Here is a 26,316-nt window from a genome sequence, read left to right as displayed (position 1 = left end):
GAACCTATGGGAAGGTCTCACCAAGAAGGGTGAGGCCGAGCCCACACGAACACTTCTGAGCAGAGCCACCACCTCGAGAAGAGACGAAGCCCCAGTGCAACCCCCATGGGCCAAATCTCCCCTCGTCGCCCCGCACTGGGAGTGTCTACAGGAGCCTTTGGACGTGCTCAAAACCATGGGCCTTAACGGAGCTCCAGGAACCCTCCTCCCCGTCGCGAGCTGCTGCCCCCATAAACCGAGCTCCGCTGCACACACTCTATTAAGCAATAACCAGGTTCCGGCATGGTCTCCAAGAATGACTTACAGATCTCATTTGTCAGGGGGTTCTTTGCAGTTTCTTGCACATTTTATTGCTGGCTTTCTTGTTCACAAACAGCTCAGTGTATTGCTGGGAGAGTCACCAGACTGTGACCCAGAGGGAAGCAGCTGATGACCCGGCACAGGGAACTATTGGGCCCAACCACCAGAACATCAACATTATAGATCACCAGGAGCAATTAGGGTGGCTGAATACCCCATGTGTGGCCTAAGGGCAGCTTTCCAGCAGCGACAACGCTCTCCCCATGCAGAGCCAGCACTAAGCCTCAGCAACAACACTTAAGGAACTACTTTGAGGGCGTAAGTGAGCTTTAAGTGATCTACAGATCTAGTGCAGGCCAAGGCAGGAATTTCAGCCCTGAAGACTCAAGTTTAATACCCACTATAACAAAAAGCAAGCCAACTTCCCCACGGCACAGCTCCGCTGGCATCAACAGCATTAGAGCAGCAGGAGCTTTACCTTTGATCTCCAAAATCCACCTGGGAAAGATGGAGGGAAGGACGGAGTCCACCTGTCCAAAGGGCCAGGAGCCTCTGCTACCCAAAGGCTGCAACATGCACAGAGCTCTTCCTTGCTAGGGCTCTGCTGACTTCCTCCCACACAGTCATATTGCAGGAAAAAATTCTTGCAAGGTAGAAATTACTGGGGTCTCCCTTGGAGCGAGAAAGTATCTTCCCTATAGCCACCCATTCCCTATCCCTTCTTGCTCTGCTTTATCCCTGCCTGCCTTTCCCACACTTCCTGCTGCTCCCCTTTCTCTCCCCTGTTCCCAGAGAGCTTTGTATGCCCTGGAACAAATCAAGTTACCCCAATGTGCCTTTGCATGCAAGCAGCATGGCACAGCTAAGCCAGGAATCCAGTTCTCCAGGGTAATCTGGAGAGTACAGCTTGTTATTACTCACTACAGTAGAACAATCAACACAGTCGCTGTAATGCAGTAAGATGGATTGAAACTACTTAAGAATACAAGGAAATGGGATCAGTGCTTAAAAAAAAAAAAAAAGTAGCTTGACTCACCAAATCCTCTTCTACTCTAGCAGCTCTGGGCTCATGCACAGCCTTAGATTTCACACATTAGTGTGCTGCAGCACAGATGCTTACAGCTGGCAACACCAGACCCGAACAGCAGCAAAACCCACTCCATGGGTGACCCACACCTTGGGTAATCCGATGGAAATGCAGCCCCAAGCCAAGGAAACCAGGAGCAAGTCACCTCTCCTCTAGTTGCTCCCATTGCTTTTTCCCTGGGAGAAGAAATCACACCCTCCTCCATGTCTGTGTCAGAATCATTCTGCTCTTTGGTACTTTTCCCTTTCAAATATGCTTGGAAAATAAAGATCCTGCTCTCCCCATTTTAGCCGCACCAAGACCTGAGCAGACTGCAAAGTCCCCGAGGCTTCAAGCTACTTGTTCTCTCACTTAATCACCAAGATTGATTCCAAACCTTCCTTAAAGAGTTGGTGTGTGAGCAGGTACAAGACTCCTTCCCTGACCCAAAAACCATTCCCTCCACAAATCTCTCCCTTGTTGAGACCAGAGAGGCTGGATCTAGAGAGACTTTATCATACACCGACAAGGTAAAGCCTCCCCACGGCCACATACCATGGTAGCACCGGGGAGAAGGGACATTCCTCTTGCTGCCTGGGCATCGTGGATCTTGGAAAGCATCTCCCACCTAAACAGCCCTTAACAATTTGGGGCCAAGTGATTCTAAAGGGAAAAAGGTTTTTTCTACTAAAGGTAAAAATTAAATAGTGAGACTAGAGGCAGAATAGCGCGAGGCTCAAGGCAAAGATTTTGATCAAGGAAAGGGGGGAAAAAGCACTTGCAGAGCCGCATCCAGCCCATTGGATCTTCCACCAAGGGCCACACCAGGGTCCTGCGGCTTGGAGAGGGGCTCCACTCGCGTTCCCATTGGATTTGAAAACCCTTTCCAGAATCAGCTTGATTTTGCTCTCCTTTAAGCACAGGGTGGAGAAAAAAATGGATATAAGCAAGACTGTTGATTTAATCAGCTGTATTTGTCACTGGAGCAAGAGAAATAACCCTGGCAATAGCACTGGCTGAATGACATGCATTTAATTAGCATACGAGATGCATTCATTTTGATCAATGAAATATAAATATAAAAACCTTCATCTTAACGTGACCTTTCCAGGAAAGCTGTAGGCTACGTAGCAATGCCACGAACAGCAAGGCCAAAGCGTCACCCCTGCTCACCTGGGCTTTGGCTCTCGCTCTGCAGAGCCAGGCGTCACGCGGGGCCTCGCTTTGCTTTTATGGCCCTTCCACCTATTCCCTCTTTGCATTCCCTTTTCCCAGGCGTCTGGTTTGAACCCATTGCCTTGCTCAGGGGTCACAGCCCAACCAGCACCACCCGGCTCACCCCAGGGCTGAGCATCCCTAGTAGCTCCCAGGGAATTTGCCAAGCAGATTTGAGGAGCAGATTTGTTGCCTGTTGGTGACCAGGACCCAAGCCAGGGTGCAGGATTTTTCAGCGTGGTAGAGATAGACCTTCCTCTCTCATCACTCAACTATTTTCTGAACTGCCAAAAGTAACAATCAAGTTGTTCTTCCAGCCTTAACTCCTCCTGCCAAGGTTTATGGCCAGGTGGTTTTACTGAATCTCCCTAAAGTCCTTCCCAGCGTGGCCCTAAGGATTATTTAGGGAGCTCCTGGGGAAAGGACAGAAGGTGCAGGGCAGAACTGGACAGCGATTAGAGGCCAGTGTCTGCACCAGAAGCTGGGATTCCCACTGCAGGAATAAGCTCCACGAACAAATTACTTTTAATTAGAGCAGGTGCACGCTGCCTGAGGAGCATCATTGTATAAACATTTATTCAAGTCTTTAAAAAGGCCCGAGACGCTCAACACAAACGCTGTTTCTGTGGTCACAGCCCTTCCAGCCAGCCCAGACCACCGGCGCTCCGAGCGCTCCGTTGGAGCCCGCGCTGACACAAGCCATGCATTTTTCATGCTCTTTGCAAGAGGGATTCCTGAGGCTCTGATGACAGCAAGTTCCCTTGCACACGAGGTCAAACCAACCATTTCCTGCTTCCCCAGGCCTCAGGTTTACCCCGGGCATAACTCCATCAACTCCAGCAGATTGATTTTGGCACTGTGGCCTCTTTTTCCTTTAAGTCCCTCGCTGCAGCATTAAGATGACACACCTGGCAGAACTGTTCCGCCTGGAAATCCATCCTCGGATTGTTTTATCTCTATTAGCCCTCATAAGCAGATGACAGGGGAGCATGAACATAGACAGTGTGGGATGAGACATTCACCCAGCTGCTAGTTCAAAGACATGTCATCATTTATAACACTCCCAGCTACTTCAACTCTCCCTGCTTGTTCTCGATTAAAAGAAACAAAGAAGAAAACAATTTTAAGTTGTGTATTTGCTCTTCAGGGGGATGCTGTTTGTTTTGATGCCTCTGCTCTCAGGATAGTGTCACTTCCCCAGCCCCCCGGGGTGTTTCTTCCCTTCCAGAGCAATGTCCCCAAGCCACGGCCGTCACCGCACGGGGCCCTGGGCGCAGGTCCGGGCAGTGTGTCCAGCTTGGCAAGCCTGGAAGGGGCTCTAAGCCTTGCACCAACCGTGGTGCCTGCCCTGGCAGATGGAGGAGGCTCCGAGGAGCATCTTCTGCTTGGTATTACCCCCTCAAAGCCCTTCCCTAGCTGCAAAAAGGGACATGGGAGCAGGAAGGAGTTAAGGCGAGTCCCTTGGAGCCACAGGCCTCTGCGCAGGCGGCTCGGGCACACTTCCAGCCCAGCAGTAAGGCGCTGCCGAACCGACTTATCCCTCGAGACGGCAAATGGTCTGATCCAAATTCCACTGAAGTCCACGGCAAGGCTCATTACCCCCGTCTGGCATTAGCTCTGGCTCTTTGCTCACGATAGCTCCGAGCGAGGACTCCCTCTCCCAGGAGCTCCGGCACAATTAACCGGGGAAGCGGCGCTCCCGTCTCCACGGGCTGGGGAGAAGCCTCGTCCCGTGCGAGGGGGGACGATGGCACCGGCCGAGCCGTTCTGGCTGGGCCCAATAGAGGGCAACAATATCACACGAAGCAGCTCATTAAGCTAATGAGGAAGCGCAGAGGCCAGAGCGTCCCTGGAGGAGATGGTGGCACCGCCAGGGCCACCTCTGGGGCTTCCCAGCCAAGCAGCTTCCCCGGCTCCGCACCAGACCCAGCGGAGCAGCCTCCCCGGTGGCCCCAGGTCCCCTGGACAAGGCTCGAGACCCTGCTTGGGCATCGTCCCCTACCCTGCAGCAGCGCCCTCCCCGCCAGCAGCGATTACAGCCGCAGCAAGACGCTCTCCATGTACAACTGCAACCTTCTGTGAGGCCACGTTGCACAGACACCTCAAACACACTTTAATTAACACTCTCGTTTGCCAGGAGCCTTCCCTCAATCCCCATGGCCTCAGCAGGGGTAGCAAGGGACCTAGTGGACCTAAGCGGATACCTATGGGGTTTCTCGGGCAGGCGGCTCCCATCAGTGCGGGGAAGGGAGCCTGGATTGCCCCCGGCCTCATCCCCGAGCCTTCCTCCCTGCCCGCGGCACCTCGGCCTCCTCCACAAGCCGCTCACCAGCCCCGAGGCTGCCCAAGAGGGGCCACCAGAAGAGGCTCCATCCCAGGCACCCAAACTCCCCTTGCGGGGCTGAGCCCCCATGAAGGCTCCGCTCCTCAGGGCATCGGGGAGCCTGGAGCAGGGGCCGAGCGACCTCCAAGCTCGGGGGACCAGGAGCCAAGGAGGAAAAACTCTGCCCAGGCCTGAAATGCAGCAGCTGGGGCAAGCTGGGAGCTGCAGCCTGACCAAAGGAATTCCTCCCCCCGGCAGCTGGGAACACGGTTCAAAGCCCTGGAGCCCAGGGCTTGGCCGGGAGCCTGGAGGACTCGCTCGCCTCTTGCTGGGTACGGGTTTGTTTTCATCAGGATTTACATGATGAGATCAAAGCAGCTGCGCGGAGGCTGGGCAGGATTTACCACGGGCAGAGCCCGGGGGCATTTGGTTGTGGTCGTTCCCAAAGCGAAGGAGGCTGGAGGAGGCCCCATTCGCTGGGGCCTCTCGTTGATGTGCACCCAGCGCTCAGCACGAGCGGCCCCCGCACGCTCGTTACGCCTCCAGACAGCAGATTCCAGCAGCAAATGCCAAAACAGCCTCCTAGTGCTCTCTGGAGCAACCAGGGAAAGGCTTTTGCTGGCCACCTGCTAACTCAACCCCTCAACACCTTGCACAGAGGGTGAACAGAGATGCTGGCACCAGGAACAACCTCAAACCCACCTTGTGGGCGCAGGACAGGGATCCAGGCACTCATACATGGACATCCAAGTCCTCTCCTGTCAGGGTGTAGAAGTTCCTGGCTTTCCTTATCGAGGAGCCGGGAGGATGGTGAGCTCTGTGGGTGCTGCCACAGACCCGTCCTGCATCAACACAGGTCCCACATGGGCACAGGTCCCACTGGAGCAGCCCAGCGGGCGTCACCTGTGGATCTCATCCCCATCACCCATATCCCATTGCCCACAAACACCCCTGCGAAACCACGCGGGGCCCTGGCACGTGTCCTTCAGCATCAACAGCAGCAGCTTGAGCAAGTGCTTGAGCCCGCAGCACCCGACCCTCCACCTCCCAGGACGGGTGGATGGAGCCTCCCGCCCCGGCCGCGCTCACCCCGTGCCCTGAGCAGCCTCCTCAGCCACCACATTATTAGGGCTGAAATTTGGGGGAGATGGTTTTAAGAACAGATGGTCTTGCTTTAGTATCGCAACACACTGCCAGTTAATTAATGCTAGCTGTAATTAAACTTTACACAAATTAGCTGTCAGCTATGCTAAAGGGAATCATTTCTCTCAAATGCCACCTTGAATCGCTGAGTTGTGAGACTTTTCTACAATGTAATTAAAAGCAGGAGGCTGGTGTGGAAGGGGACGGGCAGCAGGGGAGGGAATGGCCAGGAGACCAGGGGTCAGGTTGGAAGCCAGGCTGGATCCCCATCCCGCAGGGACGGACTCCTCATCCTCGGGTTAAGGGAATGCAGGGGCTCAGCTCAGCCCTCTCAACTCATCCCAAGCCCCCATCCCAAGGGAGTCTCCTTTAAAGCATCCAATTGCAGGTGAAACCCACATGTTGGGCTCCTGGAAGGAGTCAGATTGGGGCACAGCAAAGGCAGCAGGACACGCAATGCAGGGGGATGCAGACCAGGAGGCGCTTGCGGGAGAGGGGTGGCTGTGACAAGGCTCCTGCTTAGGAGAGAAGAGTCTGTCAAAACAGCCATGGTGACATTTTCCAGCAAGTTGCTCTTTAGTCTAAGTGATGATTTGGAAATCTTAGCTCATTTCTGGTTTTGCTCGTGTGCCAACGCTTGTCACACAGAGAGTTACACGAGGACTAAAATAAGAGTGTGCGATGGACCGGGCCAGCCCTCGCTTCAAGAGAAATGGGAACATTAAAGGCAGTCGGTCCCAAATCCAGGCCTGGCCATGTCCCTGCGGTACCTGAGCACAGCGGTGTTGGCTGGACCCTCCGGCAGCCCCGGGAAGACAGGGGCTCCCTTCAGCACAGAGTCTGGAGCAGGAGCTGCAGATCCCAGGTCTAGGCAGCAGCCAGGAAAGGGAACCCCCATCCTTGCCTGGGCTTAAATAGATCAGCTGGGCAGGAAGGGGGGCTCCAGGTGATGCTGCTAATTAAACTAATTGAAGGCCAATTAGTGCCCTCAGGGTCCTAACAGCCCTCAAGTCCCTCCATAGCTTAGGGGAGAGTGACCCTAGTTAGACTTGACCTGGTCCTTAGGGTTATTTCCCTGCTGGATCCTGGCTGGTCCCACGAGCCCCATCCGGGTGCTCCGGCTTGTCCATGTCCACGGCAGCTCTGTGCAATGGAGACGCCCCGTGATCGGTCTCAGGGCCCATCTGCAGCTCTGCAAGCCAAGCAACATCTCCGAGCTGGCTGCAATTCCACGAGCCTGCGCTCTGCGCCGTCCGCTTCAGGGCTGCGGAGGGCTCGGGGTGACAGGGACGCTCTTCCTGCCGTATCCTCGGGCCCGCGTTCCTGGTGCGGCTGCAGGAGGAAGCGCAGGGAGCCGGCCGGGGCGATGCCGCATCTCAGCGAGGCGGCTCCTTTCCTCGTCTCCGCGGCGAGGGCCGCGCCGCCTGCTAATTGCGGAATCAAAGGCTCTCGCCAAAGGGATAAATACACGAAGTTGTCGGGAAGGCGGCGTTTTCGCCTTCAGTTCTGTGCACAAACTGAACCAGCGCGGACCCTTTTGATAATCAAAGCAGCAGAAATGCAGATCCAAGCTCTGCGGCTTAAAAAAAGGTGACGGAGAAGAAGAATCCGGCCAGGAGACCTGGCGGAAGGGACTGAAATTACCCTGGGAATCCTCCAGCCCCGCTCCCATCTGCAGTCACCTCACGTCTTTGCCTCCTTCCCAGGGATATTCCCTGGGATATTTGCTCAACCTCCGCTTCTCCCAGCGTTGGGGACCGTCCTGCCCTAGGTACGTCCTTCCGCACCGCAGGGCCGCTCCGGCTCTGCCTCGATTCCTGCTCAATTTCCATTTGCACATTCCCTTTTTGCCCCAAGAATGAGGTTAGTCCCCTAACTTCTTATTAGGGCAAACATTTTGTAGAGCCCCATTAATGCTCGGGCATCACAGCCAACAACCCCATGGTGCTCCGGGCATCACGGCCGGCATCTGTGCACCAATAGGTGGCAAAAATGCCCCCAAAACAAACAGGGCATTGCAGGACATTTGTCACCTGGATTGTTAAGTGTTGAGCCCAGGGACATCACCTTTCTCCCCTTGGAAAAGCTCTTTCCTGGGCATCTTCCCAGGCATCCTCTTGCCCAGGGCTTGTTGCACTGTATTGGCCTGGCCCTGTGTTTAATTACAGCCCAGCATCCTGCGCCGAGGGCAGCCTGGTCGTTGTTCAGGGTCGTCTCAATAATTATAGAATAAATTGCATTTCTATTGCGCCTTTCATCTGCGCTTCCCAAAGTGTTTTCCAATGGTAATTAATTTGGCTTCTCCAATAGCTGCTGTCTCCCTCGCTGATGCTCTATCAACACTGAATAAACAGGTTGGTGGCCGGGCCGGGTCCTGCTGGCAGCTCCTCCATTGCCTCCGTGTTTGGGAGCCTCCAAATGGGGAAAAATTGGGAGTTAGGGGCCCAGGGGCCCCTTCAGGAGCCGCACGAGCTCCTGTGATGGGGGAAGCCCCAGCTGCGAGTGCCGCGAAGGCGCGTGACATATTGAGGGAATAAAAACGCATTTAGGGAAATCTCCAAATAGCGTTTTCAACTCTTTTTTCCCTTCTTTTTATTTTTTTTCCCTTCTCTCCTGGCATTAGAGAGTATCGCTGGCTGTCTCAAGCTGCGGCGACGTATTCAGGCACCGCTCTGAGTCAGAGCTAATTGAATTTAAAAGCAGGTATCGCAGCTGCGCCGTGGGAGCGGCGCATCCCGGGAATCACCGCCGCGACCAAGGGCTGCGCCCAGCTATGGATCCAGCTATGGATTCAGCTCCTTCCCAGGAAGCAGGATCAGCCCCGGGGCCGTTCAGCGAGCAACCGAGCTCCAACCTGGGTTTCCAAAAGCTGTCCACAACTTTCCTCGTTAAGGGGAATAAAAGCCTTAAAACTTGGAGAGCCATTTGCCAAAGCATCCCAGGGAATGGGAAAATCGGATTCGCTTCGGCTTCCCTCAAGGCCTGCTACAAACACCTTTTCCTGCCCCAAAGCAGTTTTCCAGGCTTCTTGGTGACTTTTTTCTCATTGCAGCTGGACCAGGGTAACCCAGTGACATCAACCAGCTTGGACACCAGTGCGGCACAAGGAGAACGTGTCCTGGCCGGGCTTCGGAAAAGCAGAGCGCAGCTGACGACGGCGAGATGAGTTGCCCAAACGAGATTGCTTTGTGGGACGGAATCCAATTCCTGCTGGAGCGAATCCATCATCCCGCTCGGCACTTACCTGTCTCCGCGCTGGCAGGCTCAGCAGAGATGCTAAAGATAGCGGGGACGGCGAGCACGTCCGGGTCCTCCCGACCCCGGCGCCACCGACTGCGGGGGGACAAGGTGGGGAAAGTCCCAAATGAGTTTTCCGGGATATGGGAGCACCAGCAAAACCCAACAAGGAGCAGCCTGATGGACCTCAGCCTCCCACGGCCACGGCCAGTGACCTTGGGGACGCTGTAGCCACCTCCTAGGTGTCCCCCCCGGCACAATCCAGCACCAAAAACCCTCCCCGGGCCAAGCCAGGCCCTGCGGGTGACCCGGCCAAGCAAGAGCAGAGCCCCGGGCAGGGCCAGCGCAGCCTTCACCGCTCCATCCTCCTCCTCGGCCGCTTCCCCGGCAGCCAAGCAGCAGCCCCCCGGCGGTGACATTTGCGATGCATTAAGTTTAAACATTTTCAATAAAGAAAAACAATCCATTCAGACTTGCTTTATGATTCATAGTAATTGCAAATAGAAGCAGTTAATATAATTGTCCAGCTGAGACCAGCAGGCTGGGAACATGTAGCAGTGAGATGTACAATCAGGGAAGGTTGGGAGGGAATTTAAGTGCAGGTTAAGCAAATGCATTACTTTAATAACACACAGAGACAGCCCTTGTAGTTATAAAGAGGATAAAATAAATATTGTACCAGAAATCTACAGAATGGGAGGTTTTATCGCCAAGAACTGCCCGCTCACTATTTACTTTCAATTTAGATTTTACAAAAGCTGCACTCGCCATGTTTTTTATGTATGGAAGAGAATGACTCGAATTGACAAATGACCTTATTTCTCCATAAGTTTCGAAAGGGAGCCTCAGTTTCTCAAGGAAAAATGATCACCTCTCAGCAGTCGTCCTAGAGGGAGAAAGATGCTTTTTCCTTTTTTTCCTACAAGGCAGAATATAACTCAGAGAGGAGACGGTGCCGCTGCTCGTGGCGCTGCTGGAGACGGGCCAGGCTGCTGGACGGCTCCGAACCGCGGCCGGAGGGACCTGCTGCTCCGCGGGGCTTTTCTCCCCGCGCTGGGGATGTGACCGTGGGCCTGGTGTGCTGCACTCGTTAGCGTCCCCTCTACGTAGTTACCTGCTTCAGTTTGGGGCACGTGAAGGAGGAGGGCAGAGAAGATGCCACTGAAAGGCATCCACGCCACCATCATTGTCACTGTCATCTCCACCATCACCGCCCTCACCACCGTGACCACCATCATCTACATCATCTTCACCACCATCACCATGACCATCTCCATCATCATCACCACCCTTCTACAACCACCACCACCTACCCAAGCTCTGCCTCTAGAGAAGAGCAATCCATCTTTACCTATTAAAAAGTATTTCTTAGGGCAACATATTAAATCCAAGTCTCTCATTCGCAGCCTCCCGACTTAACGACGCACAAACAGCTAAACACAACAGCACGTTGACTCGTTACAACCATCTGTAAAATATTAAAGGTCTTAAAAATGAATTATTCACAGGCACCTTCCGCTCGCTGATGGGGGGACTCAAGAGGCCAAGGACAGGCCAGGCCACCCGGTCACAGGAACAGAAACTCCGGTCGGAGGCTCCCTCCGGGTGGAGGCTGCCGGCCTCCGTCCTCCTGGTCTAGCCCAGGGGACCCTCTGGATTTGGATGGAAGCAGAAACGCAGGAATCGCCCCCAAGCCGCAGTGTGTGCTATTAGGATGATTAACCAGCTCTGCTAATAACTGTTTTTAAACCTGCTTTAACACCCGCCCCCTGGAGCCGGGCTGGGAGGGAGGAACGGGCTGCGATCTCCAAGGAAACCGGGATCCAGGGGGGCTCCGGCACCGCGCGGCGCCGGGCAGGCAAGCGGCGCTCGCCACCGGCATTAATTGAAGGTTAATTATTGTTTATTCTGCAGCGGGCACTCCGGGCCGAGCGGTGCGTGGAGGGACCGGCCGAGGCCACAGGAGAAGCCGCAGCGGAGCCGGAGCCCTCGGAGGAGGGAAGGGGACACGGAGGGGAGATGGCACCGCGCTGGATCCACAATGCTGCGCCTTTCCCAACGGGAACACGGCCAGCGCCTCTCCCGGAGGATGGTCACCAGGGCACGTGCTCCGGGCACAGCCCCAGGACAAGGATGCCCGGGTGGACCTGGGACACACAGACAGACCGGGGACACACGCACAGACCAGGGGATGCTCGCAGCAAAGGGGTGTCTTTGTCATTTAACATCATTTGGAATAGAGCAATTTTTTAGGGAATTAAGCAGGAAAACGCACACCCGATTCCATCCCATCAGGGAAAACCTGGCTGCTTGAGGGTGGCCGGCCAGGAACAGGCACCGCTCCGGGCAGCCTCCCTGAGCCGGGGCCGCGGCTCCGCGCCAGATGCCAGTGACACCATCCAGATGTTTCCCCCCAGCAACATCTGCACCGGAACCTTCTGGAATAACCCAGCTCCTGTCGCCTCCCGTACTGGAGGGATGCGGATGGAATCGCACCGGGATCCTGCTGGAAACCCTCCACCTGGGGCCGGGAGCTCAGCCTCCCCGTGCTTCTGCCAAGACCCAAATCCACCTATTCTGTCCCAAATCCCAAGAGGCAACACAGGTTTTTGCAACATCTCCCCATCCTGCAAGGCTTCCCCGGGGCAATCCCTGCAGCTCAGCCCATCCGCTCCAGACCCCTCGCTCTGAGATAAGCAAACGCGAAGGTTCAAAAGCTCTTTAAAGCCCGTGGAATTAAGGAACATGCAAGGGTCTCAATAAGTTTGGGAATAAATTGTCCATGAAAGCGTTGGGAAGAACCTATCTAGGAGAAAAAATAATACCTGAGACGGTGATGGATCTGCAGCCGGGAAGAGGCGGCAAGATCGGGAAGCGCCTGCCTGATTGTGCCATAAGCACCTCTTAAAAGCAAACACAATAGACACGAGCCCCTTTTAAAATGACAGACAATACAATGGGAGATAATATATTTAAAACCCATATCAGTTGTTAACAGACCATAAAAACGCCGGTACATTAATCTATGCTGTCTGTCATAGACTCATGAAGCAGCTGTGTTATTTTATAGTTTCGTTCCTGCGGGCTTCTCTGACACTTCCACAAATACGTCTCAATTTATTTGGATAAGAACAAATAGAAATATTGAATTCTTCCTCTGCTCTGGCACTTTTTATTATTTTTTTCTCCTCCCTACAAATAGCAGGTGGCCTCCAGTACAGCTTGGAGGACTCGGTTTTCCTGCGTTGTTTTCCAGCATTTTTTTTTTTGGGAGAGTTGCTTCCATCGCCTCCCTGTCTCCCACAGGAGCCGTTTGCACAGGGCAGCTCTAGGACTCGCAGCAGATGGTCCTTGGATGCCACCAGGGATGCGATGCCCACACTTAATAAAAGCCTTTTTGCTCTTTGCCTGCAGCCATCTCATCCTGGCCTAGCATATGCACATATGGAAACATGTATTAACAAATACAGCTACATGATCACCCCTCTTCTTGCTTTTTCCAATGAAGACACACCAGCAGCCCCAATGCACCACCTCCCCCTTGGCCTCTATAAATTATACACTTAATGGCACCCAGGTGTCCCTTTTTCCGCTAAATTTTTATCTTAATTTGCACTTGTTGCCAGAGGAGGACAAATCCAGCTGTGGGAGTACCAGATTTCCAGGATTTTCTATGCGTTGCTGGCACGAGTGTCCAGGGACGGATTCGGAGCAGCGCTCTTGGGAAAGGCCACCCGAGTTGTTAGCAAAAAGCAACCGCGCGGCTTAACGAAGCGAGGACGCGTCCCGCGATGGCAGCGGTGCCACCCCGGCCCGTACCCTGTCCCCTTGCCGGGACACCGCTCTGCCGGCTGCATCCCGCCTCGGAATTGAAAGGTTATTTGGGACTTTGCCAATTCTTTGGATGTGCTGATGAGAGACGACGATAAATCTTGAGAGACCCAAATTAATAGAGAGGAAATTGATTCTGTAGCGTGGGGACTTGCTTCACCAGGTGGCTCCACTGCAGCGTCCCGATCCCGCGTGGATGTGGATGCGAGTGCAGGAATCTGGTCTATGGGATGTGCCCCCCACGGCAGCCTTGTGTCCTGCTGGTGGGGCAGCGATGGGGACACGCAGGCGTCACCCTCCCGGTGCCACCGTCCTCCCTAGCTCCCAAACCCCCAGGCCTCATCCTGCACCTCCCTGGGCTCCACAGGGTCATTCCCACCCCAGAGGGACAGGGAGCTGGGAAAGGCGGAAAAAGCTCGGCAGGAATCGGAGTGACTGGGGTGCTGCAAACGGGACTTTGCATGTGGGTCACCCAGGTGTCCCCGAATGGCTGCAGCTCTGGGGCTCTTTTCCACCTTGGATGCCAAAAGCATCACGGAGGTTTTACAGCCACCACTCTGCAGATCCCGAGCGGGAAGCCCAAGCCAGGGCTCTGTCCTTTCCCTGCCCGCCATGCCAAGGACTTTGGCGCAATAAGCGGCCGAATCCAGCCCATAATTCTTCCCCAGGAGGACAGCACGGAGCCCACAATGTTCCTGATGGAGCAAAGTGCCGATGACGCAGCTGAAAAGCAGCAGAGGAGGCGAGAACAGGGAGCCAAACTACCGATTCTGGGGTGGGAAAAGGGGATTATGGCCTGGTTTGGGAATGCACAAAACCGGCAGCAGCAGAAAGGTCAGTGGCCGGAGCGCTGAAATGCCAACACACGCGTCGGCCGCGGCCGGAGGCTCCAGCTGCGGATGTAGCAGAAACTTGTAATATTTGCCTGGAAAGACATTCCCAAACAGAGGGGTAAATCCTCCCCAGAAAGAAAGCGGATGCGTTTCAGCATCTTCTGCTTTCTCGTTATTAATTTCACTTCAAACCCCATTTTTGCCAAAAGCAACTTTTTTCCTTTTTTTTTTTTTTACAAAAAATGTTTTGTTCTCAAAAGAGGAAAAAAAGAACTATTTGTGGCAAGAAAAAATATTCTGTCAGAAATGTCCCAGCCACTGCTCCATTTTCTGCCAACGCGCTGTGCGCTTTGCAGGGCTATAAATGACAACCCGGTAGCAAATCTGGCCAGGGAGATTTTTAGGCTGCGGAAAACCTGATGTGTTCCCCCAGGACTGAAACCTCCCTTGTTTTACACTTTCCTTCCCAGCTATCCTAGCCATAAAATATACATGGATGCATTGATTGGTTGGGCGATCAGATATATCTCCCTCCAAAAATACAGCTTATCCTGATGCGTGAGCACCCTAATTAAAAATATGTTGAGCGCTGAATTGCAAATGAATCAATTTCTTCTTAGAAAAAAAAAAAAAAAGTAGGCAAAAAATCCAGCCAAGCCGGAGCAGAACAGGCCGGTTAATAATTGATATTTACATTTCTCCCATGTCTGATCAAAAGATCTGATTGCATGACAAATGAGGGAATTACTCTACATTCCCATACATCCATTAAGGGTGCAGATGCAGCGGATAGCACGGAGCCGGGAGGCGCAGTTCACCCCAGGACATGGAGCGGGAAGCCTCGATGGGTCCCCATGGGCGCCTATGGACCCTGGGTGGGCATATAGACCTCTGTGGATCCCTATGGCCCCCCTGAGTTCTTCTGGGCTTCTGTGCACCACCATGGGACCCTATGGGTCCCTATAGGCTGCTATGGAGTCCTAAGAGCTCTTTTGTGCTCCTATGTACTCTTATGTGCTCTTATGTACCCCTATGAACTCTTCAGGCTCCTATGGACCCTATGGGTCACTCTGGACCCTGATGAGCTCCTATGAACCCCTATGGACTCTATGAGCTCCAGCAAACCCATATGGGCCCCTCTAAGCTCCTTCAGGCTCTTATGGACCCTGTCAATCACTGTGGACTCCTATGAGCTCACTTGGGCTCCTACAAATCCACACGGACTCTATGAGCTCCTCTGGGCTCCTGCAAACCTATATAGGCCCCTAGAAGCTCCTGTGGATCCCTATAGATGACCACCAAACTGTTCAACCAAAGGCCTCAAAAGGAGATATTTTGGTTATGTCTTGCCTGGGTTTCATCTTCTTTTTCTCCACTAAGATTATATGGAAACATGGAAGTCTATTGAACATGAGGAATATAGCAAGTATCTGCAATAGATTGATAAGGGGAAATACATTAAGTAGGAGAAACACATTGAATATAGGAAGTATGTTGAATATCGAACAGGGAAACAATGAGAAAAGCACAGAATAGGAGAAATTCCCTGAATAAGAGAAAAGTCTATTGACTATTGCTAATGCCTTGAATGGGGGAACCAGATTGATTCCTGCTCATGCAATTGCAGAGGACAAATATATTGGATGTGAGGAGTCCTGGTAACATAGCGAAGAGGAAATGCAAGGAATAGGAGAAATACATTGAGGGAAAGCATCAGAGGGTTAAATATAGTGATATCAATAGTGTTGGACATGTGAAACACACCAAACACTGGGAGTACCATTCTGGAGGTGCACTGAATATCAGGAATCTGATCAACACGGATTTGAGGCTATTGGACCATATAGATTAGGGCCCGTATATCGGGCGCTATACACTGGGCCCCACGGCCCCGCACGGGGCATGCGCAGAAGCGGCCTCGCGCTCCGGCAGCCACGTGCGCGGCGCCCGCGGCCCCTTTAAGCGCCGCGGCCCCGCCCCGCGGTGACGCGCCCCGCCCCCCCCCCCGCGCCCGCGGCGGGCTCCGCCCCGCCCCGCGGTGACGTCAGGCGGCGGCGGCTCGGGGGATGACATCACCTGGGCGAGCGGCGGCGGGCGGGAGCGCGCGCCGCAGTGTCCCCGCGCCTGAGGAGGCGGCGGGCGGCGGCGCCCGCGCGGCGGCAGGAGGACAAGGAGAACGAGGAGGAGGAGGAGGAGGGCGCCCGCGGCCCTTCCGCGCCCCTCCGCCGGCCGGCATGGGAGCGGGCGGCCGCGCCGACAGGTACCGGCGGGGCAGCGGCTTTGGGGGCTGCGGCGCCGCCGCGGGGGGCCGCGTTCGAGCGGGGCGGGGGCTGCCCGCGTTGCCGCGGGGGAGGAGCGGGCGCGGGTGGGTGTCGTTGTAGTGAGTGTGTGTGTGTGGGGAGGGGGGGGGGGAGCGCGTTGTAAGGGAAGGGGCAGGTGGGTGTCGTTGTGGGGGGGGGGGATGCGCGTTATAACGGGGCGGGGGTCGCGGCGGGTGCATTGGGGGGAGGGGGGACCGCGTTGTAGCGGGGGAGGCGCCTGGGAGGGGCGGGGGCCGTGGCACGGTGGGGGGGGGGGCGCGTTGCAGCGGCCACGACGGGGCCGTTATAAGGGCGGGGGGTGGGGGGGGTGCGTTATAACGGGTGAGGGGCCGCTCCGTCCCGCCGGCGCTCCCGGGATGCGCGGCGCTCCGGGGATGCTCCCGGGATGCGCGGCGCTCCAGGGATGCGCGCGGCGCCTGCATCCCCGCTGCCGGGCTTTGTGCTCCGTGCCCGCTCCGTACCCGGCATGCAGCGGTACCCGGGATGCGCCTCGTGCTCCAGCCCCGCCGCCGGGATGCGCCCCGTGCTCCGGATCTGCTCCCCGGGATGCGCCCGGCGCTCCACCCGCATCCCGGGAAGCGCCCTGTGCCGTGTCCCGTGCGCGGGCAGCAGCCGCTCCGATGTGATCCCTGCTGCGCTCCGGGCTCCGGTATCCCCCGTGCCGCCTGTCTCCCCTTCCCTGGGCCCCCGCTGCCTTTCCCGGCAGGACCAGCCTGTTCTGAGCAGCCCTTGGGGCTCCGGCTCCATGAGTGGATCCCATCCGTGGAGCGGGACGCGCCGCTTCCCGTGGGATGCGGTTGGGAGGGGCTGGGGGTCTCGTCCCTCCCCGCGCTCTGTGAACGACCCCTGCGGAGTCTCCGGTTGTGCCGCCCCTGGAGCTCGGAGCCGCTGCGATCCGGGGCGGAAATCGCGCTGCCGGCAGGCGCGTCCCAGCGGGACACGGCTCCGCGCAGAGCTGCTTCCCGGGAGCTGCCGTCGCTGCCGGAGCGGAGGCTCTCCCGCCTCCCCGTGGGAAAGCCAGGTGCTATTCCAGAGCATCCTGGTGCCCGGTGCCTGCCTGTGGGCAGCGAGGCTGGGATGAGCCGCTGGATCGATCCTTCCTGACGGAGCGGCTCCCTCCCCCTCCCTGCGTGCTGCCCTCATTCCTGGGGCCGGGAATGCTGTGGCCTGCAGGTTCCCTGGGATGCACTTAGTGAAGGAGAGTGGAAAGAGGGGCTGCTTCCCTCCTGGCTCCCCCTGCGCCAGCAGGGATGGAGCGCATTGAGCGGGTGCCAGCGTCCTGGGAGAAGGGTCTGGAGAAGCGCGGAGGGAGACGGGAAGGGAGGAACGTGCAGGACTCGGTGCCTCTCCGGCCTGGAGCGCGGCGGGAACGCGCGCCCGCTGCCGCCTTCCCTCCCAGCGCCCGGCGCCGTGCGGAGCGCTGTCCCGCGGCGCCCGAGGACGCGTCCTTGTCCCGGGCAGCGGAGCCACGAGGGCTTTGGCTGGAGCGCGTGTGCGCGCGTGGCGCCAGCGCCACCGGGATGCCCCTCGCCAAGAGGCCCCAGCTGGGATGTCCCTCCCCAGGAGGTGATGCCAGGGTCCCTGCTTGTCCCCCGGGGGATCCCAGTGACCGCGCTGGGGAACCGCTGCTGGGGAAGGGCCGGCGGGTCCTCGCGCAGCGGCCGGGTGGAAAAGTACCGGTCCTCCTGCGCGCTCCGTTATTGGAAGCCGCTAATTGCTCCCTGCCAGATTGACTTATAAATTAACGAGTTTGCTGGCACTCTCCTCCTCCTTCCTGTGCGTGGTGCGGGCCCATATTTCAAATGGGAAGAGTCATAAATACTTTGAGTAATGCGGGAGAAGCTTCCAGTTGAATCGGTGCCACCTGGTAATGCGGAGGGACGCCCGGCGCCCGCGGAGGCGTCGGGACACAGGGAGCAGCATCACAGGGGCTACATGAGTGGTTTTTTTGCACAAGGTGTGGGTTTTTCTATGGAAAAGACCCTTATTCCTGTAGGCGTTACGCAGGGTAGCGAGGCGGGAGCGAGGGCGCAGAGATGCCCAGCTCGGTGCCCTGTTGCCGGAGGAAGGTGGTCGGAGCGGCTCGGAGCGCTCCCGTGTGCCCCAGTGTCTGCCCGGCTCCGTGCTGGGCTCACCCGGAGCCACCGGCTCCTGCTTAGGGACCTCGAAGCCGCTCCGAGCCTGGCGGTCCCCAAAGCCCCCGCTCCGGGGGACCCTGCGGTGCATCCGGCGGCTCCGTTGGCCCGTCGCCGGCTCCCTCCTCGCTCCCGGGCCCGCGGCGGAGCAGGTCGCAGTAGTAAGCGCGCGGCGAGCTGTTTATCCACGTTTCCACGTGGCGCGCGAGGCCGCGTGGGCGGCGAGCGGCTCTGATGGATGGGGAGCGCTCGGCGGGGCCTGCGTCCTGCCGGGCTTTTAGCGGAGCCCTCCCGGCTCCCCGCTGCAGGAGTTTTCCTTTGGCCTTGCAGAGCTGGCAAAATCCCGCGGGTGGGATGGGAGGATAAAGTGCAGCCCGCTCAGTGCTGCCGGTGCCAGTTTGTGCTAAGCAGAGAGGTTATTCAGCTGCATTTTTTTTAGGTGCTGCTAAGTAGTTTAATCCACAGTTTCTGAACTTTGAGCTTTAAATTCTACTTATGCGGGTCACTAAGAACATGCACATTATTCATGACTCTCTTCCAAAAAAGGAAAATCTGCAGATGACTGAAGTTAAATGTCGTTGCCTGAACAGAGGGGGAAAACAAGCCCAACTCTCCTTCAAAAATAATCCTTCCCCTGTGCCCTGCTCTGAGCATCTCTTCGCTTTCTGCCGCTACAGCCGAGATCCATAAAAGCGGAATTGGGGCTATTGGGAAGCCAGGGTTTTGGGCTCAGCTTTGGGCCCCTGCTCGCCTCCGGTTTCCCCTCTCCGGCCTTCCCTCGCGATGGAGCTCTCCAATGTTTGCCAAGGGGCTGGGATCCCCGGGCCAGGAGCAGGGGCAGCTCTGCTCTAGCAGGATCACTTGTTAAAAATCGCCGGTTTAAGCTTGCGAGCCCCAAAGTAGTAAAAGCTGAAGGTGGCCTCGCTGCTGCGGGGCCGTTGCACAGCGTGCTCTGCTCCTGGCGCTCGTCCTCCCTCGGTGTTTGCTCTGTAATGCCGCAGTCCCGCACACTGGAAATCAGCTTGGTTTTCATTTCAACACCGAGGGGATCCGGCGTGTGGGGCCTCCACAAACGGGGGAACCTCCTCGAAGAAATAATCTGCTCCCGATCTCAGTGCGTCGCCTCTTTGCGGTGGTCGAGGTGGCTCTGGATGCCGTTTCCTTTGCGCCGTTGGTCAAGTGCTTCCATCTCCGCCGCATCCCATAGCACAGGGCCGGCGCGTCGGAAATCGCAGCACCGGTGGCCACGGTGTTTGCTCGAGGTCTCGGGCAAGCCGCACGGATGCTCCTTGTGCCCGTGGAGGCTCCTCCTGCTGCTCCTCTCCTCCGATCCCCCCGTGCTGCCGCTTCGCCCTCGGCTCCTTCCCTCCATCCGCCGGCGGAAGCCGAAGATCCCCAAGTCGTCGTCCCTTGGGCTTCCCCGGCCGCGCGCGCCGGGAAGCGGCCGGTATTCCCGCTCCGTGCTGGAAACCTCCCACCGGCTCCTTCCCTCCGAGTCGCCATCTTATTTTTCTTAAACGTTTATGTGTAACCGTACGCTAACCTATAAAAATTAGTTTAGGATGGCTGCCAAGAAAAGCTCTGCGGTGCCTTGTGGGTAACTCCCTGCGAATTTCCATAAAAGCCGTAGTGCCGAGGCCGCGCGTGGTGCCCGCGAGGATGCCGCTCCGAGTGCTCCGCATTTAAAATGCAGATGAACGTGCGATGCCTCCACAGGCGGGTGGCAGCAGCGTGGAGCCCTGCTGCACCCGCTCGCTTGGGCTTTTTTAATGCTTTTCCATGGGTTTTGCGGGGCTGGGGCTGATTGCAGAAATGCAACAGGTAGGAAATGGTGCTTGGAGGGAGAGCGCTTCCCGATAGCTTCCTCCCGAGGGAGGCTCCGCTCCCGCTTCCAGCCGCGCGGCAGCAATATTTCACTTAAGGGAAAAGCGGCTCCGTAACCCCTGCCCTCCCCGTCCGGCAGCATCCCGCTCCCGCGGCGCCGGGCCCGGCACGTCGTGGCAACGTGCAGTGGGGCCCCCACAATGGGCCCGTGTGGCCTCGTGCGCTCGGAAATGCAAAATCCGCTTCCAAAAGCCAAGGAACGAGGATACGGCAGCTTCGAGCGACCGCGTGTGCTGCGCCTTCCTCCGGAGCAGGAGCCGAGGGCCGCGCTCCGCTCCCGCGGTGCCGCTGTGCTGTGCGGAGTGATGGATCATTTCATTTAAACCTTCCCGAAATACAATATTAATCGCAGCGTTGGCATCCCACCTTCATTAGAGCTTCCCGATAAGCATCTCTAATCGGCGCTCCATCTTGCTGCCCGGGGATGATGAATCCGACTCGGGAGCCGTGTCCCCGGCGCCGTCTCCCGTCACAAATGTCATCTCCGTTCTAAAAATCTCCGCTCGGAGCCGTGCGGAGGGTGACAGGGCAGCGAGAGCTTCCCGGCTGCCTCGTGGTTCCACGTGCCGAGGCCGACGGGAAGGGCCTTGGCGATGCGGAGCCGGGGAAGGGACTGCCGGGATAGGAAGCTGGCGGCTGGCGTGGGGACGGATGCGCGGGCTGCGGAGGGACAGGGATGGCACTGGTCACTCCTGGGCCCTCGTGCAGGAAACGGCCGGTGCAGCCTGTGGGAGCCGCGGGGGTTTCTATTTTGCTCTTAAAAGAGGAAAAAATGGAGCCAGGCTGCAACTTGGTTGTGCTTCTGGTAACCTGATCTCCCAGCCTGGGGCTTTGTTCTTGCGTCGCCCTTGACTTTTTCCGATGTTTTGGAGCATCACTCTGCGGTGCCTCCATCCCGCGTCCCCCCGCGGAGCGCTCTCTGGTCACCCCGCTGCCCCCGCGCTCTCGCAATGGATGGAATTGGGTGAGACGCAGGGAAAGCCGCGTCCCCGGCAGCCACGGCTGCGGAGCAGACGGCAGCGCCGGCGCGTGGGGGATCCGCCAGGGTGGAGGCGGCGGCAGGAACGCCGGGAACAGCCTGTCCGGGAAGCGGGAGCCGGCGGGGAGGGACGCGCCGCTCCGCTCGGTGCCGGGTGGCCCTTTCCCGCTGTGCCCGGCCCTCCCCTGGCTGCTGCATCCTCGGTGGATCCATTTCTGTCCGCGTAGATGTCTCAGTAGCTCATGGCTTTGGGATGTGGTGGGATCTGCCAGCTCCCGGCCACGACCTCTCCTTGCTCGGCTGTTTGCAGCATCCCTCGACGCGACGTGTTAGAGAGGAGAAACGTGTTGCAGGACTGATCCTTGACCCGGGTGCGTGCGGCCGTTTTCCCCATCCCAGCAGTTCCTGGGAGCTCCCCATTGCCTGCACGGGCCCCTTCAGCAGAAACGTGACGTCAGCATGGTGGAAAAACACCTTTCCCGGCTTTTCCCGCCTTGGATTTGCGCGTGGGAAGCTTGGAGCTGCTCTGCCTGCGTGGAAGGAGAGGCCGAAGTCGCCTTCTCGCGCGCGAAGTGGCCGGGAGCAGCAGCCGTGCGCGAGCCGCGTCCCACGGGCCCCACCGCCGGGATTCGAGGAGTTGGTGCATCCTGCTGCTTAAAAATAAATAGCTGGTTATTCTGGGCCGGGGAGGCAAACAAATCACCGGGGCAGCGATTTCTTCAATCATCCTCATGCTGCAGCAGGGGAAAATTAATATAGCACCTGCCATGCCTGGGAGCGATTTGTTAAAGCCGGCAGTAATGATGGGCAAAATTGAGTTCCCGTTTCCGACGGGCGCCTTCCCACGCCGCCGTCCCCACGGATCCTGCACGGGCCTGGGCCTCTCCCTGAACACTCGTCCGCGTGCTTGGGCTTCGCGCGGCTTTGCAGGAGGTGCCAAGGTTGGAGGAAGGACTTGGAAGGTTTTGGAGCATCATCCTTCTTCTTTCCCTCTTTTCCTGAGCGCTGCTTGCTGCGAAAATCCAATGGGAAACGTGATCCAGCTTTTAGGCTTCGTCCTGTAAGAGCCACGTGAGGGCGGCAGCCGGGTGGATCGGCCGGAAGGAGGGAGGTGCTGCTGCTTTCCCAACTCCATGCTCTTCCCAAAGCCCTCGGATTCTTTCCGTTTGGTGTTTTTTAAACGCATTGAAGGTTTTCCAAATGGAATCAAATCCTGTGAAACTCCTGGTAATTAAATGGGGAAGGAGAGAACCTGGAACGGATCCTCTGCAGGAAACTAATAGCCTCCATGCCTCCTTATCTTAATGATTTTCATAATTTCAGTGAACGCAGAGGTAAGGGGGCTGAGGAACCTTTTTGGCGCTAACTTTAACGGGCTTCGTGTGGCAGAGAGAGGGGCAGTCAAGGCTCTTGGAAGGGCAATAAGAGCACCCAGAGCCCAAATCTGCAGCCCCTCGGCTTTTTCCAGAGCCTCGGAAGCCGCTGCCCGGCCCGGCGCTGACCCGGGAAGCGGGCAGCGCTCCGGCGCTTCCCGCCGTTCCCGCGCGGGGCCCCGGCAGCCGCAAAGCCGGGATCATCTGCCTTAAGCGGGTCGCGCCGAGGCGGGATCAGCGAAGCCACCTCGCAGATTCCCTGCATTACCGAGCAGATTGAGGGACTTAGAGAGCAAATTTAATAAATATCATTTCGATATTACTCGGCGGGAGCAGGGGGAGGAAAAGGGCCTCGGATGTGCCTGGGAGAGGCTGGTGAAGCGGGATGAGCGCTGGGACATGCACCGAGCCCGTCTGTCCTCTGCAGTAACCCACATGCAAGAGCGTTGTCCGCCCAGTCGCGAGCGGAGCGGCGCAGCCGAGCGGGGGCCTGGGGAGGGAAAAGCAAAGCGACTGCACTGCAAATCCCCCGAATCCTTCCAGGCTGATCCCGGTGAGCGAGGAGGAGCTGCCTCCGTTGTGCCCCTTCCCAGAGCGCTCCCGGGTGGATCTGGAGCAGGGGCTGCAGCGCTGGCGGCCGGTGCATGGGGAAAGCGCCTGGTTTGTCTTTGTCCCCAGCGGGACCCCCTGCCTGCTGGAAAAACACTTGGTTTAGCAGAAATGTGTGACCTCTTGCTAACCCCCTTCCCTCTCTGCTCTCATTCTGCAATACATTAAAAAAAAAAAAGAGAGAAAAAAAAAAAAAAAAGCCCACGCTGGGGCCAATCCAAGGAGGGCGAGAGCTGGGGACCGTATGATTAAAATGCTAAAAATGAGCACGCTGAAAACGGACACAATTGGGTATTTAAAGCGCCGAATGAAAAGAGCGTGTGTTCATGGGCTGGCGGCGAGCTGGTCTCCCAGAGCCCCTGGAAAATATGCGGAGAAGCCCCCGGCTCCCGGCCGTGCTGCGGAGGCCGGTGGCCGCGGCAGGTGCCGCGGAGCCGCTCCGCTCCCGCGTGGATCCCTTTGCGGCTCCCTGAAAACCTGCGCGGTTGGTGTTGCTGGAGGTTAAGCGATTCGGGCGCTTGTGGCTTCACTGAGCGCGCCGAGGCCTTGCCAGGTTTCCGAGGCCTCCCTTCTGTTCCTTTCTGTGGTGGAAATCTGATTTTCGAGCATGGCTTTGCTCCATCCCAGCACAGGCCGCTGCCGGGAGGGATTTTTGCAGGAGCAAACGCGGCACGGCCGCTTCTTTCCAGGCACGGCCGTGCGCGGGTTTCCCATGCGTGCGGTGGGAGCGGCGCGGGTGCAAAACGCCCCTAAAATGTCTCCTAGGGCAAGCGCGGGCTGCCAGGCCGGGCTCGGCTCCAGCGCACGGGAACGGATGAATCAGGCGCTTAACGGGAAAATCCAGCCTCTCCGAGCGTTAACAACGCGGCGGCTCCGCAGCAGAGCCCCAGCCCCGGGGGTTTTAAACCCATTTGGGATTTGTAGGTTTTGATTTTTTATTTTTTTTTCCTCCTCTTTTCCTCCTTTTTTTCTCTTTTTTTTCCTCCCCCCTTCCCTGCGGTATCCATTGGCTGCCAGCCTCTCCGGAGGGGAAGTTTCACCCCGCCTCCCGCGCTCTCGGATGTCAGGTTGGCAAGAAGAATCCCATCTGTTTTCAATCTGCATCCCCACTCCCATGCACGCGCGCTTCTCCTCCCCGCGCTCCCAGCCCCCCGCCGCTCTGACGCTTTAGTTAATTATTAATTTTTCTTCTAAAAAAGCGCGTGGCCTCCCTTGCCCTGCCGTGAGCTGCCCTCTTCTCGCAGGCACCCGTGCCTGGAGCCTCCCGGTCCCTCTTCGTGTGTGTCGAGTTCCCGACGGAATGCGCGTTTTCAACTCCGAGCTTTCAAAAAATAGCTCAAAAGTGTCCTTTTTCTTTAATAGATATACGTGTGTATGCACACTATGGGAAAACAGGGATTTTCTTGCTGCTGTAGTGTTCCGTGGTGGCTCTTGCTGTTCGCTTGGGGGGCTCCAGGGCCGTGTTTGGGGATGCCCAACCCGAGGCCACGTTTAGGGAGGGGGGAACAACTTTAGGCCCCGCTTGGGGAAGAATGGGCCCAGCTTTGGGGGACTTTAGGGCCGCGTTTGAGAGGGACCAGATTTAGGCGCCCCTGGGGCCAGGCGGGGGATGACCCAGCCTAAGCTGGGCTTAGGGGAGGACCTCGGAGCCGGCTGTGAGGGGGGACCTCTCGGGCCGGCTCCAGGGGCGACGCTCAGGCCCAGCCCGAGGCCGCGGCCTCTCCCGCCGCCCCCGGCCCGGGCCTCTCGCCGTCCCCCTCGGCGCGGTGCCCCCGATAGGCCCCGGCCGGGCCGGGCCGGCTCCTCCCCGGCTCCTCCCCGCTCCGCCCGCCTCGAGCCGGGGCCGCCGCGGACGGCACGGCCGGGCCGCCACCCCCGTCCCCCGCCGCGGTAAGATGGTTCCCCCTTCTTTTCCGATAGCACCGGGAAGGGGCACACGGAGCCGCGGGGAGGGGGCGGCGGGCGGCCGCGTGTGGAGAACCTCGGCTTTTACCTTTAATCTGGCCCTTTTCTTCTCGTTTTGTGTTTTTGTGTGTGACTTTTTTTTCCAAACGAGACAAAAGTGGCCGCAGTGCCCAGCGCCCCCCTCCCTGCCTGCTCCCGCGTTCGTCGCCGTTCCTGTTTTTCCCAGATCGTGCAGGAGGTTGGGAGGGAGCGCTTTGGATTTTCTGGATTTGTTTAATTTATTGCTGTTTTTCCTTAAGGATGGGGAGGCGGCGATGCCGCCCGGGCCGGCAGCTTTCCTGCGCTTTGGATAACAATTTTCACCCGCCATGAACGTTGCACTGGTGCTGCGCTTGCCAGCCCAGTTAAAATATAACTTGTTTTTATTTTTTCCCCTGTTTTTTGTACTGTTGCCTGTCTCGCTATGCGGCCCTGCTGCTGGGGAAAAGTCCCCCTTAAAGCTTGTGAGGTGAATGGGTCTAAAATAAGTAATTTCGGGAACGTGAGGGGGAAAAATGCTCCATTTTGTTACAGGAGCTGCAACTTCCATGAGAAATGGCCATATTTCTGCATAACTTTTTCTCTCCTTTTTTTTTTCTCATGTCGAGGCTGTAACTTTGGGTTGACTTGAGGCGGTTCAAGGTTTGCAGTTGCACTTAAATTGATATTGTTGGTTGGCAGAGCCTGCTCCTGCTGGAAACGGCGGAAAAACCGTAGGGATGAAGCTGATGGTTGCACTCTACAAAAAGCCGTTTCCAACGTTGACGTTACGGCTCCTCTCTTTAAAGGAAGAACAAAGGGAGAGTCGTGTGTAGCCTGCTTTTTGTGTAGCTCTGTCTGTGGATACGTGGATGCTTTTGCATCGCTTCCTGAAAATTGCCCTTAGCAGAGGAGAAATGGCAAATTAACGGTACTGGGGTGGTGGATTTGTTTAATTTTTGTTTTCTTAAACTGAAGAGGGGGAGAAACCCTATATTTGAGCCGGTGTTTTAAGGAAAAAAAAAAAGTGGTTTTCCTTTTTTTTAGTGATTTGGGGGTTTGCTCTCTCTGCTGCCCCGCGTGCCTGGGTCTGGGCCCCGCTGTGGATGAGGTGCGAGGAGATGGGGAGGCCAATGGGGCACAG

The 26,316-nt window shown here is 57.1% G+C and overlaps 2 protein-coding genes across 3 annotated transcripts in view; one reads left to right on the top strand and one right to left on the bottom strand.

Annotated features, from left to right (window-relative positions):
• Positions 1-26,316, bottom strand: part of FAM32A (family with sequence similarity 32 member A) — a 238,875-nt gene that overhangs the window by 130,992 nt on the left and 81,567 nt on the right. The window lies entirely within an intron of this gene.
• PTPRS (protein tyrosine phosphatase receptor type S) overlaps positions 16,154-26,316 on the top strand; it is a 98,497-nt gene continuing 88,334 nt past the window's right edge. The window contains exon 1 of the mRNA XM_088527118.1: positions 16,154-16,208. The gene's annotated coding sequence lies outside the window, so the exon portion shown is untranslated. The remainder of the gene's footprint in view (positions 16,209-26,316) is intronic.

This window comes from Tinamus guttatus, unplaced genomic scaffold, assembly GCF_059628265.1.
Source record: "Tinamus guttatus ecotype Peru unplaced genomic scaffold, ASM5962826v1 Tinamus_guttatus_pri_ptg000261l, whole genome shotgun sequence".
In the NCBI taxonomy this organism is placed as follows: Eukaryota; Metazoa; Chordata; class Aves; order Tinamiformes; family Tinamidae; genus Tinamus; species Tinamus guttatus.
Note: the sequence above shows the minus strand (reverse complement) of the source record. Positions and strands in the feature narration are given on the sequence as shown.